The sequence below is a fragment of the Harmonia axyridis genome, chromosome 6 (genome assembly GCF_914767665.1).
Source record: "Harmonia axyridis chromosome 6, icHarAxyr1.1, whole genome shotgun sequence".
Classification (NCBI taxonomy): Eukaryota; Metazoa; Arthropoda; class Insecta; order Coleoptera; family Coccinellidae; genus Harmonia; species Harmonia axyridis.
The window spans coordinates 4,306,786-4,327,321 of NC_059506.1; the positions used below are offsets into that span (position 1 = coordinate 4,306,786).

The window sequence follows — 20,536 nt, forward strand, 5'->3', positions numbered from 1 at the left end:
TCCTGCGATGACCAAACTTTGTTCGGTGTACGAAGTTGTAGATGCACTTTATAATAATAATAATACCCTTTATTAGCAAAATACACTGCGCAAAAAAATTAACGCACCTTATGGAGATCTCAAATTTATTCTACAGCTGAAGGTGTTCTGAATGATTATTATTTTTATCAAAATTATGCATGCATATGTTATCCACTTTCAACGTTTTTCTTCAATACAGATGTTTTTTCCCAGCAGGAATAAAAAAAGATGAAATTATCAGATTTTGAATGTATTGGCTCCATTCTGAAATCAGTTGTTCTCGATCAATTCTAGTGATCAATAGTTTTTCTTTCGTTTGATTTTCTACACTCGATCGCTATGCAACGCGAAACACGCAATTTGACCCAAGAGGAATGTGCCCAAGCGGTAGTTTTGCGAGAAGAAGGGTGGATATACACAAGAATTGCAGAAAGGTTTGGAGTTTCCCATACAAGTGTGTCCAGAATGTTGCATCGATTCAGGGAGACAGGTATGAATGTCCGAAGACCAGGACAGGGTAGACCACGGGTAACAACTGCCATTCAAGAACGTTACTTGAGAGTTTCTTCGTTGAGACAACGATTTGCAATCGCTCGCCTCCTTCAAAATCAGCTTGAGCAAACTCATGGGTTGCAAATTAGCACTCAGACAATAAGAAATCGCCTTAGAGAATATGATTTAAGGCCTCGTGTCGCGGCAAGCGGCCCAGCTCTTACCCCAGCCCATCGAAGGGCGCGCTTGGATTTTGCGAGAGAGTAATATCCATTGGGAAGAGGCTGATTGAGAAAGAGTTCTCTACACAGATGAGTCTAGATTGTGCCACTACCATTGTGATCGACGTTCCCTTGTATACAGACGTCCACATGAAAGATATGCTCAGTGCAATTTCCTGAATACTACTGGTTTCGGGGGAGGATCGATTATGGTATGGGGTGGAATATCTTTGACTGCTCGCACAGACCTAGTGGTCGTTGATAATGGAGCTATGAATGCTGATAGGTAAATAAGAAACATTCTTGAAGAGCATGTAGTGCCATTTGCCCCATACATTGGTGAAAATTCCATTTTTATGGACGATAATGCCAGACCTCATCGTGCGCGCATCGTTCAGGAGTACCTTGAAGAGGTTGAAGTCTCTCGAATGGAATGGCCAGCAAGAAATCCAGATCTCAATCCGATTGAGCAGGTTTGGGACAACCTCAATAGAAGGCTAAGAAGTTCAGAAAATCATCTAGCTACTCTTAATGACTTAGGAATCCAACTCAGAGAAATCTGGGAAGGATTAGATCAGAACATTTTAAGATCACTCATTTTGAGTATGAATCGTCGTTGCCGAGCTGTAATTAACGCAAGGGGTGGAAATACCAAGTATTAAATCACTCATCAGCATTCCAGTATTTTGAAAATTGTTTGTTTCTCTTCTTTCACATAAGATTCGGTGAAATCCTGAATTTTTCTTCCATTTAATGTGTCTTGTTTCGTTCAAAACCTCCCCGAGAGAAAATAAAAATAAGTTATAAAGTCAATGTAGAGTTAACTTTCATTAAAATTGGGATTTTCAGAATGTGCATTAATTTTTAGCGCAGTGTATAATAAGTGGTTTCATGTAATACTACAGTCAATCATAATATTATATCTTTTGGAGGACTTCAAATTAAATTAATGAAAATAAGCTCTATAATTTTTTATTCTTCGAACATTTTTTCGTCAATGTATAATACCTACAATGTAAGTCACGTAGAATGGATGACATTTATAAACAGGTTTGCTGTATACCAATCACCAGGGTACTCTTTTTGGGTTAATTACGTGAAATCGAAATCGAGTAGCATTCATTTCCTCTTATCATTCTAGTCTGGATTAAGTTCATTAATACTTTGTTGTTTGCAAAAATGGACTCATTATCAAGGTTGAAGTTGTTCATAAATATAATATACATAATATATAAAGGCAAAATTTGATTTTTGGAGTAGGAACCACTCTCGACCTAAAATATTTGCAGCGCTACGGTGTTGCCGTTTACATGAAAAAGTACTAACATCTTCGATATTTCAAATAGCCCTCTATATTGTTACTTTTTTCGGTTTGCCATAGCCTCTTGATTATTCATTTAGCTTCCTTGTCCCTATCTCTAGCAGTTTTCGAGTAATTGATTGGTTTACTTTTTTTTTTGTGCCAAACATAGGTTCAATTAAACATTTATCACTCCGGTACTTGGAATCGTGGAAAGCCGAAATTTCTGGTATGGATTACCAATAAGTGTAAAAAATACTTTCTTAATCATAAAGGGTTGTTCAAATTCACAGGCTTCTACGAGACATATCAGAATGATAAAAAGCGCGGTTTTTCAAATTTCAAATGGAATGAAATGGATTTCTTATACTTCATAATAATATTTTGAATATTGAATATATATAGAGGGTGATTCACCGGGATGACCTATTGGACGTTTATGGAAAACTGATCATAATTGAGTACTGGGTGTGCCATTTGAAATAAGGAAGTGGTTCTCTGTTTTTAGAGATCTGAAAATATATTAGGGAGGAAGATCGTTGGCGCAAATCAAAGTATGCAAAAATTTCAGTTCAAAATTATGATTAGTTTTCCATAAACGTCTGATTGGCCATCCCGGTGAATCACCCTGTATAAGCACCACATATTATTTTCGATTCCATAAGTTTTTTGCTTATGAAGTCTTTACTTGATTTGTATGAATTAATCTAATGGGCCATCTCGGTGAATCACCCTGTATATATCTTCAAGCAACACTTCGAAGATAATACAATTTGCTATCTAATTAAAAATACAGGGTATGTCATTCAGAAAAAAACCGATATTAACGTTTAAAAAGGTTTTCGGAAATATCTACTGAACACGAGGGATAAAGAAATCTTGTATGAAGTCACTGAAAGTGGTAAACATTACACTCTTCTTTAGCAAAAAAAAATAATTATATTTTAACACAAATCAAATAATTTTTTGTAGAATGAGAACAACTATCTAAGTTTTTGAGAAATATTTTTTTCAGGAACTCTTGTCAAGAATTATTCAAGAATAAAAATAACTCAGAAATGGTGAAATAGAAATCATTATGGGGGACAAAAATAATGGCAATATAAAAGGTCATTTTCAATATTTCTCAATTGATTCTTAATATGGTAGTATCTAACCTGGTTCCATACGAAATACTCATCTCTAGTTCATTCATACTCTGTTATTGGTAATAACGGGTTTCATTGTCAAGGTTGAAGATGTTTATAAATATATACGACCATGCAATTATTTGTTGTTTATACTATGCATCGATTCATAATATGAAGAAGAGGCTTCAAAATTTATACCTTATCTAATAGCTAATAAAGGTCAATGATCGAATGTAAAAACTATTTGAAAAATCCAATCTATAATTGTCCATATACTCGAATTAATATTTTCAAATTCATACCTACCCGATCAGAAATAACAACTCAAGGAATAAAAAAATTATCTGCCACTACTATTCCTCGTCTTTTGTTGTGCAAACATTGCTTCGGAAAAGAACACGAAATGAATTTGAGCTATCGTAAATTGAAGCGCTGGAATTGAAGATATCAGATGGTAGTTTATTCAATATATTCTTTGTGAACATTTGTCTATGAGAAAACTTCACTTGAAATGCGTCGCTTGCTCTCCGCTGATCAAAAGCGACAAAGTACAGACGATTCCAAATGCTGTTTGGAGATGTTCAAAGAAAATAAACATGATTTTTTGCATCGATACCTTCGATACGTGATAGTGAATGAATCATAGACTTTTTCCAACAGTTCTCAGACAAAGAGATAGCCAACTGAGTGCAAACCAGTCTGGGAAAGCCGTCCAAAACCACCAAAATTTCAGATTCCGTTACTCTTTCGACATGTGTAATATTGAATATCTACACTGCGCAAAAAAATTAACGCACATTATGGAAATCTCAAATTTATTCTACAACTGAAGGTGTTCTCAATGATAATTATTTTTATCAGAATTATGCATGCATATGTTATCGACCTTCAATTTTTTTTTCCCTCAATACAGATGTTTTCTCCCAGCAGGAATAAAAAAAAATGAGATTATCAGATTTTGAATGTATTGGCTCCATTCTGAAATCAGTTGTTCTCGATCAATTCTAGTGATCAATAGTTTTTCTTCTGTTTGATTTTCTACACTCGATCGCTATGCAACGCGAAACATGCAATTTGACCCAAGAGGAATGTGCCCAAGCGGTAGTTTTGCGAGAAGAAGGTTGGATATACACAAGAATTGCAGAAAGGTTTGGAGTTTCCCATACAAGTGTGTCCAGAATGTTGCAGCGATTCAGGGAGACAGGTATGAATGTCCGAAGACCAGGACAGGGTAGACCACGGGTAACAACTGCCATTCAAGAACGTTACTTGAGAGTTTCTTCGTTAAGACAACGGTTTGCAATCGCTCGCCTCCTTCAAAATCAGCTCGAGCAAACTCATGGGGTGCAAATTAGCACTCAAACAATAAGAAATCGCCTCAGAGAATACGATTTAAGGCCTCGTGTCGCGGCAAGAGGCCCAGCTCTTACCCCAGCCCATCGAAGGGCGCGTTTGGATTTTACGAGAGAGCATATCCATTGGGAAGAGGCTGATTGGGAAAGAGTTCTCTTCACAGATGAGTCTAGATTCTGCCTCTACCATTGTGATCGACGTTCCCTTGTATACAGACGTCCACATGAAAGATATGCTCAGTGCAATTTCCTGAATACTACTGGTTTCGGGGGAGGATCGATTATGGTATGGGGTGGAATATCTTTGACTGCTCGCACAGACCTAGTGGTCGTTAATAATGGAGCAATGAATGCTGATAGGTATATAAGGAACATTCTTGAAGAGCATGTAGTGGTGAAAATTTCATTTTTATGGACGATAATGCCAGACCCCATCGTGCGCACATCGTTCATGAGTACCTTGAAGAGGTTGAAGTCTCTCGAATGGAATGGCCAGCAAGAAGTCCAGATCTCAATCCGATTGAGCAGGTTTGGGACAACCTCAATAGAAGGCTGAGAAGTCCAGAAAATCATCCAGCTACTCTTAATGACTTAGGAATCCAACTCAGAGAAATCTGGGAAGGATTAGATCAGAACATTTTAAGATCACTCATTTTGAGTATGAACCGTCGTTGCCGAGCTGTAATTAACGCAAGGGGTGGAAATACCAAATATTAAATCACTTATCAGCATTCCAGTATTTTGAAAATTGTTTATTTCTCTTCTTTCACATAAGATTCGGTGAAATCCTGAATTTTTCTTCTATTTAATGTGTCTTGTTTCGTTCAAAACCTTCCCGAGAGAACATAAAAAATTAGTTATAAAGTCAATGTAGTGTAGAGTTAACTTTCACTAAAATTGAGATTTTCAGAATGTGCGTTAATTTTTTTGCGCGGTGTATTAATGACGATAAAAACGAAATAGTGAAGGCAATATTTCGACTGGAAAGATGTTCGAGAAGGATATTGAGACATTTAGCAATAAAAATAAAAGTGTATCATATTGTTTGCAATCCATTACCCGACCAGTTTGTTAAGATTCGTATAATGATTTAATTATCAAAAAACATCATAAATACTTCCACGACTACATAAACAAACCACAAATGTCGAATATGATATGGATAAAAATTCGAATTATCATTTATCCTACAATTATCACAATTAGCGGTCTACAAATTTGAATAAACTGAAGCCGTTCTAGTTGAATGTGCAATCCAGAGAACTTACCAGAAGATTGTGAAGGTCATCGTTGCAAATACCGAAAACAATAGAATGTAATTGTCTGATTAAATTTTGAGGTCAATATCTGTGAAAATTCGATTCTGTAGGTGAGGCAAAGATTAAAAAGGGAGCATGGTTTCCTGTTTCAGCAATAATAATGGACTCAATACCGCCAAGTTCAGACGTTGATTGAGAATAGCATTGCGTTCACATGAGAAGTTATTATCTATGGTCATTAATATTGAACTGTTTCAGGCTTTACTAATTGGTAGTTGATCATGATTAAAACAAATTTTATAATTTCCATATTTTTAGAATCACACTGTCTGATGATGAATTTGTAATAATTCCTAAACTATGCGCTTACACAATGTAATACCTAAATTGTTAACACCATGTTTTTGGTTGTAAAAACAGAAATTATAGAACTTGATTCAAAACTTATAAAGGTTGAACAACAACGGTGCATAGAAATTATCCACTGAAATACTAGGTGACAGATATCGAATAGGGAATGAAAAAGTTGATGAATGATCAATTAAACATGAGATCCATGAGAAAAAAAATGATGTTAGTTCTAGAGCTTTTGAGCGATAATTCATTAATGAATATGAAGACCATAACGAAGATCAAGTTGAAGGTTTTTACTGCACATTTATAGCTGGAGCCAGAACTTCACCATTTTTGGAGTAAATTTCAAACTTTTCATTCCGTTTTCGAAGCGTATATCGTCCCATACTTAGTATGAGCGTAGTTTCAATTGTCAAATGTTGAAAGTTGATAGCTTCAAAAGTGACAGCTGCACCGATAGCAGGCAAATCAGAAACCTCGTTTTAAAAGACCAAATTACGTTACTTTCTTGATAGAATATAAGTATGTCACCTTCATAATTATGATGAAATTTACGTTTCATCAAGAAATTTTTGAGTCGATAATCTACCTCAAAAATTGTATAGTAAAGGGTGTTTTTTTAGAGCTATAGAACTTTAAACTGCAATAAAACAACGATGGATTATTCGATTGACATGAATTTTATTTATCCGCAAGATAATCTTGTGGCATTACATTTTGAATATGATTTCTGGCATATGACCGCCACGGCTGGCTCGGATGTAGTCCAATCTGGACGTCCAATTTTCGATTACTTTTTCCAACATTTGTGGCCGTATATCGGCAATAACACGGCGAATGTTGTCTTCCAATGGTCAAGGGTTTGTGGCTTATCCGCATAGATCAATGAATTTACATAGCCCCACAGAAAGTAGTCTAGCGGTGTTAAATCACAAGATCTTGGAGGCCAATTCACAGGTCCAAATCGTGAAATTAGGCGGTCACCAAACGTGTCTTTCAATAAATCGATTGTGGCACGATCTGTGAGACATGTTGCGCCGTCTTGTTGGAACCACAGCTCCTGGACATCATGGTTGTTCAATTCAGGAATGAAAAACTTAGGAATCATGGCTCTATACCGATCACCATTGACTGTAACGTTCTGGCCATCATCGTTTGTGAAGAAGTACCAGCCCATAAAGCGCACCAAACAGTCAGTTTTTCTGGATGTAACGGTGTTTCGACATACACTTGAGGATTCTTCTTCGCTCCAAATGCGGCAGTTTTGTTTGTTGACGTAGCCATTAAACCAGAAGTGCGCTTCATCGCTGAACAAAATAAAATGGACGTAGTGCGCGATACGTATTCCGCACAGAACCATTATTTTCGAAATAAAATTGCACTATTTGCAAGCGTTGTTCAGGCGTGAGTCTATTTATAATGAATTGCCAAACCAAACTGAGAATAAATCACTTGACAGCTGTTGAATCGGTCGACATCTTGAAGAGTAATGCCAACTTAAAGTTATATACCTCGAAAAAAACACACATTTCATATAGATACCTACTATCAAGTTTTTCATTCAATCAAAAGGTGCAGTTTTTATCGATAATAAACCTCAATCAAGTTGATGATTAACTCAACAACACCGCGCTTTTAATGTGTTACTGTAATGCAGTAGGTGAACTTTAAATCAGGATGAAAAATAAGAACCAACCACATTACCAAGGTTTGAATAGTGTGAAAGACAAAGAGAAGTAAAAGTTGTCTATTGTTGTGAAAGAACATTCCTTCACTCTTGCAGGGTTCCCGCCCATATATTCACAACGAAAGAAAAATTGACTGACAAAGTTTTGAGATAAATGTCGGTCATACTCCACTTGATATGAGACCTAAGTAATTATATGTATCTAATGAGAAATCATGATATAATCGTTGATATCAAAACTTCACTGCTGAGTGCTACGCAATAGCGGACGCTGAAAAAAATTGTCCGTTGTATTCTGGCAAGATTCGAATTAATTTGCATTCATTGTAACGCTTCCCAATAAGGAAGTTGAGAAATTGGTGCGAAACTATTTAGAACGTGGTTTTTTATTCTGGCTTAAATTAGTAGTCCGGGAGCCAGTAACAGATATACATGACCAAGTTCCTCTCCAACGGTAATTAGTAGAATACATCAGATAATAGTAATGAAAAGCCTCGTGAACGTCAGCTACGACTCGGCTGGGGGAGGGGGAAAGCGTTGGCAGCCCCCAAACACGAAGAAAAAAAAATACATTCAGTCATTTCCTCTCAATTGAAAATTTGTCAAATTGTAGCTAACCCAATATCTAGACGAAAAAATGAAATCAGCTGGCTATAGCATGGTGGATTATAGTCAGCTGGTGCCTCAAACAAAAAAAAAATTATATTTTCAATGGCAGCTTTGAGAGCGATTCTGGAAGTGAATAAATAACACTTTTATTTTTATTGTAATTTTGAATCATTTTTTCATAATAAATATTGTTTTTGGAGAAACCAGTTAAATTAAACGAAGCTAATTCATGAATAAATTATTTGAATATATACTTATTCGGTTCAAAAATCTTGTTACGATATATTTATTTAATCGAAACACTCATATTGTAGTGTAATGCCGAATAATTATAGATACGTCATTTCCTCCTACATAAAAATTTTTCAGCTAATTGTTAATATACTTGGTCAGCTGTTACCACGGGTAACAACTGCCATTCAAGAACGTTACTTGAGAGTTTCTTCGTTGAGACAACGGTTTGCAACCGCTCGCCTCCTTCCAAATCAGCTTGAGCAAACTCATGGGGTGCAAATTAGCACTCAGACAATAAGAAATCGCCTCAGAGAATATGATTTAAGGCCTCGTGACGCGGCAAGAGGCCCAGCTCTTACTCCAGCCCATCAAAGGGCGCGTTTGGATTTTGCGAGAGAGCATATCCATTGGGAAGAGGCTGATTGGGAAAGAGTTCTCTTCACAGATGAGTCTAGATTCTGCCTCTACCATTGTGGTCGACGTTCCCTCGTATACAGACGTCCACATGAAAGATATGCTCAGTGCAATTTCCTGAATACTACTGGTTTCGGGGGAGGATCGATTATGGTATGGGGTGGAATATCTTTGACTGCTCGCACAGACCTTGTGGTCGTTGATAATGGAGCTATGAATGCTGATAGGTATATAAGGAACATTCTTGAAGAGCATGTAGTGCCATTTGCCCCATACATTGGTGAAAATTTCATTTTTATGGACGATAATGCCAGACCCCACGGCGCGCATCGTTCAGGAGTACCTTGAAGAGGTTGAAGTCTCTCGAATGGAATGGCCAGCAAGAAGTTCAGATCTCAGTCCGATTGAGCATGTTTGGGACAACCTCAATAGAAGGCTGAGAAGTTCAGAAAATCATCCAGCTACTCTTAATGACTTAGGAATCCAACTCAGAGAAGGATTAGATCAGAACATTTTAAGATCACTCATTTTGAGTATGAACTGTCGTTGCCGAGCAACGCAAGGGGTGAAAAACCAAGTATTAAATCACTTATCAGCATTCCAGTATTTTGAAAATTATTTATTTCTCTTCTTAAGATAAGATTCGGTGAAATCCTGAATTTTTCTTCCATTTAATGTGTCTTGTTTCGTTCAAAACCTTCCTGAGAGAACATAAAAAATAAGTTATCAAGTCAATGTAGAGTTAGCTTTCATTGAAATTGAGATTTTCAGAATGTGCGTTAATTTTTTTGCGCAGTGTATTTGCATAGAATTGATTATTATTGGTACTTGGAGACAGTAACGCACGAATTGCATTTTATGCTCGCGGGAGTATTCTAAATATATGCAACTCCGAACAATTCGCTTTGTAGCCCAGATCGTAATAGATACCTAGATCTATTCAACTTGTGTCATGCCTTTTACAGCATGAATTGCAATATCCGTACATTGATATCCAGTTTCTCTGTTTGAGGATTCGGTTTATCTTTTGAACTGCTCCAATTTCAGGGTGCGACTGATACATGTATGATATGTCAACTTTCTCGTAGAAAGTGTCTCTTCTACACGCATACTATTACATTTTTGCTGTAATATCAATGCATTTATGGTTTATCAATTGATTTAATGAATCAAGAAACTCGAATTTTATGCCAGATTATTTGTTCGTTAACTCATACGTTAAGAGATTTTCCGCCTTGTAGACAGGGTGTTTCCTGATGAATATATGGCAGTATTTGAGGTAAGGTTGTCTTCTGGTGATTCCACGACCGAAATCCCTTGGGTGTCTAGACTATGCCTCGGGATTCGTTTCTGTTGTTTCAACGTTTTTAAGGCCTGTTTCACTACTTTTTATTAAGTTCCTGGATGTGCAGCCGGAATATCCTGGATAAACGTGTCGGATTATTTTATTTTGTTTTGTTTCACCACTCGAGTGTCAGAAAATGTCTACCAAAAATACTAACTGACAAAGAAACTGCAACACCCAGAAGGAGCTGTTTAAATTTGAATTATTCTTTTTGGTAAAACAAATAGTATAGCAAGGAATAAACGATTGGAATTCGGTGAAAAAAACGAAGGGTTTACAATTTTTTTAAATAATTTATCCACCGCGATTATCTATACACTCCTCAACACGTCTCGCCGTTGATGCAATAAGATGGTCTATTTCTTCTTGAGGGATACTATCCAAAGCTACCTGTACTTCATTTCTCAGAGCCGCCAAACTCCGTGGGGGAAGGGGTAAATTGCCAAGCGTTCTATCCATGAAGTTCCAAACATGCTCTATGGACGAAAGATCGGGGGATCTGGGCGGCCATGACACAAAAAATTAACTTGGATCGCTTCGAAAAAGTTTCTCTGGCAACATGAGGTCGGACATTATCTTGCTGAAATATTGGATTCTCGAGCCGATTAAGGTAAGCGAGAACATATGGCTCCACTATTCCTTGAAGGTAACGCAGCGCTGTCATAAAAATACTTGCATGTGCAATAGCACCCCATACCATCACGCCTACTGTCCGGTGTAGATGACGCTCAACATCAAACTAAGGTGCACGTCTTTCTACCCGACTTCGTCTAACCCTTCTTCGGCCATCATGTACACCCAAGGAGAATCGAGATTCATCGGAAAAAACGACCGTATGCTAATCAACATTCCAATGTTGACGTTCTCTGCACCACTGTAATCGTTGCCGGCGATGCTCAACCGTCAGAGGTAACACAAGATGGGGTCGATAATGCTGCATTCCAAAAGATCTTATCCGGCGGTAAACCTTTCCGACAGTTACAGGATGACCTCATTACCACTCATTATCGAAAGATCGAGTTGTCGCTAATCGGTCTCTAATGGCCATAAGTCTTAGACGTCGATCTTGAATTTCATTTGTGTCTCTTCGACGTCCGGTGCCTCCTCTTCTTCGATTTTGGGCATTATCAAGCCACGCTTGACAACATCTCATAACAGTAGTTGGATTTCTGTTAGTACTGTTAGCGATTTCTCGAAATGACAACCCCGCCTCCCGTAGACCAATAATTCGACCTCTTTCAAATTCACATAGCTGGAGATAAATTCCGCGTACACGTGCTTTAGGCAACCATTAAACACCGACTTTGAATCTCCTCGAACAGCTGATTTGTTGTAAAATTTGCAAATAACGACTACAATATTTAAGTAACAAAAATTGTTTACATAAAAAACCTTCACGATTTTTTCTCCAAATTCAATCATTTAGTCCTTGCAATATTATCTATGTTTTACCAAAAAAAAAAATGAAATTTAAATAACTTCTGGGTGTGGCAGTTTTTTTGTCAGTTAGTATTTAAATACATTTTTTCTACTCCCCCTACAGAAAGTTACGAAATTCGTACATTTCTCCAACTATGTAACTGCTTATTTTAATCACTGTACAACGTAGAACTGTGCGATTGACTTTAACGTAAACAGAAAGCACGATCAACTACCAATAGGGTAGCAGCTGTAAAGTAAATCACACAGCGAAAAATCATTTTAATAAAAGCTTTAGTAGTTGCCAAGGAAACGAATTAGAAACAGTCCGCGTAGCCGATAACATTTAGACTTTTCGTAATTGTATCGCTGTTTGCCACTATTTTTTGGATTTGCCTAAGTTTTTATGGAAATGATTGCGATCGTAGAAAAAGTGTAGTACCTACACAACTCGAGTTGCAAGACAATTATGCACGACTAAAAAAAAGTAATTCTAGGAGTGCGTAATAAGCTTCTCACAACTCTTGTTATGTAAATGTAATATACTATTAACTGGTTTGTTTATGTCTCTTTGATGATTTCTGTTTATAACTAACATGTTTCGTGAGGTTATATTTGTCATCTCATAAATAAATTTTGAAGTTCCATGTTTGGGGAAGTGAGCTTTGGTAATATTATTATCATTATGGATCAATACAGAAAAGGAATGGAAACTTTTCCCACGAGTAATGGATAAACTCGTTCCTTTCGAAAAGTAAAGTATATCGTGGAAATCAAAAAAAGCCATGCGTGGAAGGATACAGAGATATACGCACATCGTCAAAAGCCTTGCCATCTCCCTGTCACCTCTCAACTTGTTGAATGACATGACAACTTTTTGTGGGTGGTATCTTCACTATCTTATCACTTCAATGAAAACAATCAATCAGCAAAAAATGTTTCTTCTTCGGGAGAATACAGGTGTAGACCAAATGATGATCGACTAGAAAGGGTTTAGAGAGATCCAGGCAGATTAGAGCGACTCAATATCGCTCGGGAAGTTGTGTCCTTTTAAGGCGGAGCAATAATGTGCTGGGGGTATAATATTCGTTTTTATTTAATTCAGTAAAATTGTTGAACGTCAAGTCAAGTGTTTTATTTTATCTTCTTTCATTAATATCCCAGAACTTCTATTTATTATACGGAACGTAAAAATGTAGAACAATCATCCACTTGGTATGTTTCAAATTTGAACGAAGTTTAGTCGTCAACAAAATAATATAATATTTATCAGGACCTATTTTTCTTGCACAAGTGATGTTATAAGTTCTCCTTTTTCTGGTCGGTCAAACGTGAAAAAAAGAACATTACTTTATTTAACAAAAATTTCTTCAATGCAAACAACAGAATATTGAAGAAATTCTTGTTGGAATACAAGTTTGACCGCCCAGAAGAAGGAGAACTCATGACATCACTTGTGCAAGGAAAATATATCCTGATAAATATAACATTATTCTGTTGAAGACTATACTTTGTTGAAAACATAACAGGTGGATGATTTTTCCACATTTTTCAGTTCACTTGAATAAATAGAAATTCAGTTATTGAAACGAGTCAGACTTATCTTCAGAGGGTTATTGTTCTATCAAAAATATGATTTCATCAAGTGGATACGAAAAATTTGTAATATTTCGCTTTCAACATATCATGAAAACCATACAGATCTTCACGGACTATTTTTCTCTCTTAGCAAAATTATATTGATTTTTTTTTCATCTCATATACCGAGTGATATTTTTCACCTGACACGTAGATTGAGATGTTTTAACACGGATCTACAATTTTTAATTTTTTTTTTTTTTTTTGTAAGCAGATAGTGATAATCTTGCAAAATATCATCGAAAAATTTGCCATTTTTACGATATTGGTTTCATGAATATATCTCTGAAACCAATATCCTTACGGAAATTTTAACCCTCAATCCTCATTCAGTTCGAGTTCCTTTATTCCCACTGAGCAGTTGTTCCTCACGTCACCAGTTGTATTTATTCAACTTTTTACATACCCATTACATTACAAAGAATTCTTAGTGAATGGATGCAGGATGGGTAATAGATTCATACAAAACATGTTGGTGATCAGTTCTGATAATCTCAGGCACTGCTATTACAGTAAAGATGTCCAATTAACTTAATAGCACTATGCAATTGCTTGCTTTGAAAGATCAATATTTAAACTTGATAAAGAAATAGAGTAAAACGGTGTACAATTATCTGCTAGAGCGTGAAGGTCGACTGAAAACGAAAGTGAAGTTTAGCCAGCACATAAATCAGAAGCAATGTAATCCAATCATATTAATTCATGTTCTCTTGTAATTTCATACAGCCTCTCTTATTATCTCACTAAGGTGGTCTATTACATTCATGGGAAAACAGGGTATAACCTGTTTGGTAAGTGGATGTAATTTTGTCAAATATCCGAAATCGAGGGAGACGTCAGTTGAAGTCAATGAGACTTGGGTATCATAAATTATCAAAATTAAATTGAAGGTTCTAAATTGTTTCGGTCTCTACTTGACGGAAATTCATCTTTATATGATAAAAAAGTAGAATACTTTATTTCCGCTTATAGAGTGTTTATTTCTTTGAGCTATAGAACTTTAAATTGCAATAAAACGACGATGGATTATTCGATTGACTTGAATTTTATTTATCCGCAAGATAATCTTGTGACATTACATTTTAAATATGATTTTTGTCGTATGACCGCCACGGCTGGCTCGGATGTAGTCCAATCTGGACGTCCAATTTTCGATTACTTTTTCCAACATTTGTGGCCGTATATCGGCAATAACACGGGCGAATGTTGTCTTCCAAATGGTCAAGGGTTTGTGGCTTATCCCCATAGACCAATGACTTTACATATAGCCCCACAGAAAGTAGTCTAGCGGTGTTAAATCATAAGATCTTGGAGGCCAATTCACAGGTCCAAAACGTGAAATTAGGCGGCCAACAAACGTGTCTTTCGATAAATCGATTGTGGCACGAGCTGTGTGACATGTTGCGCCGTCTTGTTGAAACCACACCTCCTGAACATCATGGTTGTTCAATTCAGGAATGAAAAAGTTAGTAATCATGGCTCTATACCGATCACCATTGACTGTAACGTTCTGGCCATCATCGTTTTTGAAGAAGTACGGACCAATGATTCCACCAGCCCATAAAGCGCACCAAACAGTCAGTTTTTCTGGATGTAACGGCGTTTCGACATACACTTGAGGATTAGCTTCACTCCAAATGCGGCAGTTTTGTTTGTTGACGTAGCCATTCAACCAAAAGTGCGCTTCATCGTTAAACAAAATTCGCTTATGAAAATCGGGAACAACGGCAATCTCATTTTGGGCCCATTCGACGAATCAACGCCTTACTTGATGATCGTTTGGCTGAATTTGATGAATTTCCAAACCAAACTGAGAATAAATCACTTGACAGCTGTTAAATCGGTCGCCATCTTGAACAGTAATGCCAACTTAAAGTTATATACCTCGAAAAAAAACACCCTTTACTTATTGATTTCACAACAATTGTTTCGTCAAACTACACTTTGACTTCTTCAGGTGAGTGTGGTAACTAACTACTCTCACAATTTAGGTCTCCCTAAATACAAATTGAACAACAATAAGAAAAAAAAGAAACGTGACCAAAGCACGGTTTATTTTGGAAATTCACTAAATTTCCTAAAAATGGTTAAACAACGGTGATCTACTTAAGTCTGTCTAGTCGTTATATAAGCAAAATGTGTTTTTGATGATTTCGGTTTTTTTCTAATGCTTCTAGAAGGTTCAGTCTATTGTCTTCATTTCAGGGAGACCGATATTGTAAGAGTAGTTCTTTACCATACCCTTCTAAAGAAGTCAAAATGTAATTTGACAAAACAATTGTTGTGAAATCAATAAATATAAGCGGAAATAAATTGTTTTACTTTTAAATCATTTTATCAAATTAAAGTTTTGAAACTCCAAGTGGAAATATTCTCAATCAAAACTCAAATTCGCTTGAAATGTTTTTCGAAGGATATTCGTCCGGATATTTCACTGAGCTTATTATTGACTTCGTTTCAATAATGAAAATCAATACAATCGACTGGCTTTAAGCGCTCTTGTTGTAATAGCTATATGTAGGAGTGTCATTGATAGCTTTGCCCAACGTAATTGTGCTCTTGATCTATACCAGTCATTAAGCATTTTTTCAAATTACCAGGAAGTGCAATTTTCATGGAAATGTTCTCTATTATATCTCAACGAAAATATGAACTTACATATACTGGGTGAGTCAATGGTGTTCGATCAGTCGATAACTCTTGTTAAGTTCGAAATGACTACATATTTTCAGCTGAAAAAGTCTCATCAATATTTATCTCTCAGATGTCTGCAAACTTTTTCAATAATTTCAATATGATTAAAATGAGGTGCATTTCGATTTGAAAAAAGTTTACAGACATGTGAACAGATCATATGAGTAATAAATATTGATTCAACTTCCTCAGCTGGAAATATGCAGTCATATTGAATCGACTTTCGAACTCCTTAAGAGAATTCAGACTTATGCATCTGTTTCTTCACGTGGTCTCCTTTACATTTTGCCAAAATGAATTTTTCAAATATTTTAATGATATCTTTTGATTTGACTCATATTTGATTGATATTAGATACTAGTGTAAGTTTAGGTATCAAGTAGAGGTGAGCAATCTGGTCCCTTTGAAACTGTATGGAAAGTATACTGCCAGCCCCGTACAAAATATGTAATGCGAAACATCTTGAAGACTTTACTTTCAGGCACAACATATCTCAAAAGAAAATAAAGACTACTCACAAGGCTATAGAAGGGCAAAAAACAATTCAGGGCATGCCATTTGAATAAATGGATTTATAGTGTTTTTTTAAGTTCATTTATTTGAATTTTAAGCGTCTTCCGGACCACCTGTAGAGTGATCAGTAAATTTGCAGAAGATTTGAAAACTTTTCGAGAATTCAATCGTACAATTATCTCGAACGGTTTATAAGATATAATATTTAGTTTAAACCATTAGGTACATCCATGAACTTTTTCAACAAAAATGGCCAACGTCAAAAAGTATCACAGATAAATAATGACAAGTAGGGTATTCCGAAATCAAAATTTCATGAAGATTATGAGTATGATATAAAAATTAGGAGTCTGTCAAGTTATCAAATAGAGCAGGCCCTGCGGTTTCAGGTTTTTCTGCCGAGTTTCTTCTTTATAAAAAGATTGAACATTTTGTTTTTTTTTTTTAATTTATGATTATTGAGTAAAACAATCGGATTATGCGGATGGACCATTATTTCAAATTCTCATACGATCACGCTCAACACTAAATATAAATTTGATTCGACAAATGATTTGTGAAATTCGTTCAAATGGAAAAAATTGTCCAATACCGCCAATATCCTACTAATCTCAAAAAAATTTGTTCGATAAATTATTCTAGGAATACGAATTTACCGGGAGAAGTAGAAAATGCCACCCCCATTATTTTCCGCCCCGACAAAATGTTGGTTTGTCGACCTTGGGCGAAATTGTGGAAACAAATTTTTATGCCAATTGATAATTTGGCCACTTCTATGAAAGTTTTTTTAAGAAAAATTTCTGTATTTCTCCAGCAAAATAATTGGTACCTAATAATATAACTACAAATATGGTGTTAGTGCATATGTGCGACAAACTTCAGGAGGTGATTATGCATAAAAAAATAATTACATTATGTTATAATAACTTTTGTCGGTTTTCCGAGATGCGGGGTATTAAAGTTTTACTTAAAAACTGACTATTTATTTATTGCTCTGAAACCGGTCGAGATTTGCGAATGGAGTTTGGTGGGTTTCAAGAGATAGTTATTACGCATTTTCTGTCATGTAATTAAAAATTGTATACGGGTAATGATCTCAATTTTTTCAAGAAAAGAAATGGTAGGCCACTGAGATATTTTAAACAAACAATCATTTTTTTCGTATAGGGTGGCATAAATAAAACATTTTGGCGCGTAATTGTCGTTACTTTAAAACATTATACTGGGTGATTCACCGTGAAGGCCTATTAGAAGTTTATTGAGAACTGATCACAATTTTGTGCTGAAAATTTGCATGTTGAAGTTTGAGACAATGATCTTCCTCCCTAAAATATTTTCAGATTTCTACAACTTCCGGTAATACCGAAAACAGACTTTTACTTATTTTGAATGGCACAACCACTATATTATCGCATCATTAGATAACATTTTTTATGACAATTTCAGCTATATGCCATACCTTGGGTAAAAACTCAACGGTTCATGAGTTAATGGGATTCTTATGAAAAAATGGTGGCGACGATGACCCACACTTTTTTGAATATTCCTGAAGAAAAAGTTTTTTTCGAAAAAACCTTTTTAATTTTCGATTCTGCAAATTCCTAGATTATAAACCTGTTCGCGGTTTGGACGAAAAATATACAATGTGTTTATCACAAAATCATGAACTTGGACAATTCAAATTCATCAAAACTCAAGATTTTCAAATCTGAACCTATATTTTTTATTTTTTCAGTCGATTCTACGTCTGAAAAGAGTGCGGATTAGTTAAGCAAACCCTATACTTAAAATGTATACTTTGAGAGTTATCGAGGAAGAACTTTAAATGAGGAAACCGCAATTTTTAACTCTGTGCAATAGTCTGTGACCAAAAATACAGAAAAAAATTAATAAAATTCAATAACTCAATTTGACATTTCAATAATTGCTTTGAATTATTTGTTATTGAAAATAATAATGGTCTGTGGATTTCCCAACAATCCCAACAAAAAATTTGTTACAATTCATTAAATGTAAAATTTAGTTATCCAAACATCCAATTTTAGTTTCTTTCTGTGTTAGGAAATTCGGTTTTCCCTCATTTAAAGTTCTTCGTCGATAACTTATGAAGTCTTCATTTGAGATATAGAGTTTGCTTACCGACCCCACTATCTTTGTACGTAGAATCGACTGAAATAATAAAAAATATAGTTGTACAAGTTCGTGATCTTCTTATAAACATGTACATTTCTGATCCAAACTGCAAACAGTCTCATCATACTACGTATTTGCAGAATCGAAAATGAAAAAGAGTTTTTTTCCAAAAAAAACTTTTTTTCGGCAACCGTCCGGGAAGTGCTCACTTCCCGGACGCTTTTTCTCTGAGAAAGTAGCATTTCCCGGCCTAGTCCGGAAAGTACGTACTTCCTGGACTAATCCGGAAAAGAATCACGTCGCTTGTGTCATTGTAAATAGTAAAATCTTGGTAGGTATATTTTTGAAAAATGCAGTTGATCATTACCATAGCAACCGAGACAGTTCATATGGAATTAGTTGTCAACAATTTGCATGTTTTTTGATCGCAATCGCAATAAAATATGGAAAGCAGCAGCGATAGTGTTATTCTACACGGTTGCCGAAAAAATATTGTACGCAACACGCCCGAAAAAGGTTTTTTTGGACTCATAGACTTCCAGGACGAGCGTAAGCGAGTCCTGGAATTTTGTCTATTCGTCCAAAGAAACCCTATTTTCCGGACTTGTTACGTAAATTACTATTCTGCAGAAATATTCAAAAAAATGTGAGTCCCTGTTTCCACGAATTTTTTCATAAGAATCCCATTCACTTATAAACCGTTGAGTTTTTACCCAAGGTATAGCATATTGCTGAAATATTTGCAAAAGTAGTAGTATGTTTCCGGTATAACAGGAAGTTGTAGAGATCTGAATATATTAAGGGGGAAAAATCATTGTCTCAAACCCCAAAATACAAATTTTCAGGACTAAATTACGATTAGTTTTCCATAATCGTCTAACAGGCCATCGCGGTGAATCACCCTGTATGTATAGTATGGACGCATATTTTTTTGCATTAAAACGGCGCCCCATACGAAATAAAGTAGGAAAGATTTTTTGTCACGAATTGATCGAATAATTCAAAAATGATTTTTAGTTTGGAATATTTCAGTGGCGTACCAAAATTGAGGCTCATCGTTTTTCGGAAAACGAAGCATTTGCGAACAAAAGATATATAGCATAATGTGATTATTTTTTCATGCAGAATAACCTCCTGAACACCCTGTATATTAATTCATAGAGGTACATATAAAAACAAAAATCGAAAAGAATGTTCTAATCTTGACTCAAGGGCGCTCCGAAGGACGTTCGCTCCAAACAAAAGAATCGACTTACCTCAAATCAGATCTTCAAAAAAAGCAGTAGCCAAGCACGTAATAGCCGGCGCGTGTTAAAATTCGAGCACTCGGTACGCAATCAGCAGGAACCTGAACGCGAATCGGAATATCCGTTGGTAGTTTCGGTAATCTAGAGAAATACGCAACTGAGTAAGTACTTTCTCCTACCCCCTCTTGGAGAACGACCTCGAACTGTGGCCGCCGTGTGTCCTGGTAGGTGACACACCCGCCAACGCCGCCTCTTTTCCATGTTAGATTGCATCCTGTCTAACCCCGGGATCGATATTGAACTTTGTAAGTGAATTTAAGGTTTAGTACCTACCAATAGTAGCTTTTGCAGAAGTTGGGGTGACGGAATTTGATCAAAGCAAAATTTATATAAATTCATTTGATTGAACCCTTTTTATCGAAAATATTTCTTGAAGAAACACATTTTATCGAATTTCTTATGAAAGAAGCAGCT

General features: G+C 35.9%; 1 protein-coding gene across 1 annotated transcript in view; it reads right to left on the reverse strand.

Moving 5' to 3' along the window:
* LOC123683204 (major royal jelly protein 1) overlaps positions 1-20,212 on the reverse strand; it is a 125,847-nt gene extending 105,635 nt beyond the window's left edge. The window contains exon 1 of the mRNA XM_045622108.1: positions 20,072-20,212. The gene's annotated coding sequence lies outside the window, so the exon portion shown is untranslated. The remainder of the gene's footprint in view (positions 1-20,071) is intronic.
* Between the last annotated feature and the right edge of the window lie 324 nt (positions 20,213-20,536).